Raw genomic sequence first — 2656 nt, 5'->3', positions numbered from 1 at the left:
CATTTCTTCACCACATTTGACATGTTAATACCATTAATTAACTGTGGCAAAAAGGCATAACTCGTCAAGAAAACAAAAGGCCGTGGTAGCAAGTAATGACGAAATCGTCGACAAGCAAATATTACAGTGGCCATCACTAGCTCTACTTCCGATAACTTTCTCTCCGCTACCAGCTTCACTCGGCATGCACAATACACTGGCCTCATATAATGGCTGCCCTTCCCCTTTTGCAATAGCATGGCTCCAATGGCATCATCCCCTACTGATGGATTTACATAAAAAACTTTCTCCCAATCAGGAGTCTGCATGGCTGACAAACCCCCTAACACCTCTTTCACCTCTTGAAACACTTCTTCACACTTGTCATCCCATTGCAATGGATCATTCTTTGCCACTTGCTGTAATGGATAAAGAAGCTGCGAAGACAATGGAATAAACCGTGCCATGTACTTCGCTTTGTGTATAAAGGTTGCCAATCGCTTCGTACTCGTAGGTGATGGAAGAAGAATAATAGACTTCACCTTATCTGGATCAGCCTCAATGCCATTTTCTGACACCATATGGCCCAATAACTTCACCCTTGGCTGTGCTAGATGACATTTCTTTGGATTTAGTTGTCCTCCACATTCATCATATCGAGCCAATACCATTTGTAGCTTCTCATGGTGTTCAGCCCTACTGCTATAAACACAGAAGTCATCCATAAAAGCTTTAACACAACTACCAATGAATGGTTCCAACACCCAATTCGCTCTCTCTTGATAGAAAGATGGTCCATTTGACAACCCAAATGGCAACACTGTGTAGCAATAGCAGCCCCATGGCGTAATGAAAGTTGTCTTTGTGCGGTGTTTAAGAGCAATCTTCAATTGAAAATAGCCTGAAAAACCATCACACACACTGTACCTCTCATAACCTGCCACTGAATCCAAGATCTGATCAATGAATGGAAGAGGATATGGGTTCTTCTTAGTGGCTGCATTTAAGGGTTTAAAATCTACACAAATCCTCCACTTCCCATCCTTCTTTGGACTGACTACTACTGGACTCACCCATTCTGTGGTCTCCACAGGGACTATGAACCGTGCCTTCAACAACTTGTCCACCTCTTCTCGCAAGGCTTCCATTTGCTCTTGACCCATCCTTCTTAGCCTTTGCCGCACTGGCTTAGCATCTTCTTTCAGCTCTATATGCATCTCTTCACCCTTGAACCCTCTGATCTCTTCATATGAAGTAATGAACAAATCAGGAAAACTAGCCAGCATATGCAAAAATATATCCTTCTCCATAGCTGAGAGGTCTCCACTGATCATTTGCGTCATTAATTCCTGCTTCTTTGACAACTCAACCTTGGTTTGCATCAGCCCTTCAATCACTTCATAAGGCCCTTCACTTTCATCTTCAACCTCATTCGCAAATGCAACTAAACCAATTTCCTGGATTTCTTTGTCCATCAAAAGAAATGCAACATCAGCATCCTCATCACTGCTGGTAGTGCTATCACTGTCCTCATATGTCACCGTGGAAGAGCCTTCATCACTAGAATCATCCTCATCTTCATAAAGCTCCTCTAATCGTTTCCTTGTGTCCATATTATAAAGCTTCTTGGTACCTGTCTTTCCATAGAGGCTAATCGTACCATGTCGCCAATCTTGAACAGCTCCCACTGCACGTAACCATGGTCTGCCCAGTATAATAGGATATGCTTCCAACCCTGCTGGCATCACATGAAAATCAACCACTGCCTTTGCATCATATGCCTCCAATTCTAAGCTCTTTACAACACCCAAGCATTTTACTTTTTGATGGTTTGCCAATCTGATCCGAAACCCTGACACTCCAGCCACTGTGAGACCCATCTTCTCAACGCATGAGTGTGTTATGACACATATTTGGGCTCCGCCATCCACATAACCTTGTCCCAAATTTTTCCTTTTATGCCACACATCTACTATTGGACAAATGTCTGGTAGCTCATCCATTGCCAACACCTTTACTGAACCTCTCTCTGGCTCTTTCTCCATTGGGTTAACCATCCTCTTCCACTGTCGCTTTAGCTTAGGCACCATCTCTATAAGCTGCCCAAAAGTAACATCTGCCTTCCTGCTCGTCAGATCCTCCCTCAAGTCATAGCTTAATTGCCCATCCCCTAGTGGAAAATCTGAAACATGAAACTTTCGACGAGCTCTCCTTTTACTCTTGGCCTTGACATCCTCGTCTTCATGGCTCTTTCCTTTCTTCTTACTAGGACCTGGGGCACTTCTTCCTTCCTTATCCTCTGTGGTCCTCTTCCCAATAGGCATCACTAATGTATCCTCTAGCTTTGATGCCTTCTCCAAGGTGACTACACTTAGTACTTTTGTCTTTCCCTTTTCCTCCTGGGTCAGTCCACTGGTTCCTTCGTCTCCCTTAATTTCGATGCCATAATCATTTGACCTAGTTAGCACCTGTCTTGGCAATGGATACATGTCTCCTCCCATCCTTGGTGGCTTATCACATTGCGGGCTGATGTGACCCAACTCTCCACAATTATAACATGTGGGCGTCTGCCTCCAAAACCTACCATTGCTTTGTCCAACACCATTCCTAGGCCTTTCTTCACCTCCTGGCTGATTTGCAAACCTCCCTCGACCTCGATTATTTCCCACTTGACCTA

This window comes from Adiantum capillus-veneris, chromosome 5 (assembly GCF_014529385.1).
Source record: "Adiantum capillus-veneris isolate H3 chromosome 5, ASM1452938v2, whole genome shotgun sequence".
Classification (NCBI taxonomy): Eukaryota; Viridiplantae; Streptophyta; class Polypodiopsida; order Polypodiales; family Pteridaceae; genus Adiantum; species Adiantum capillus-veneris.
The sequence above is the reverse complement of the archived record's forward strand: the minus strand, read 5'-3'. Positions refer to the sequence as shown.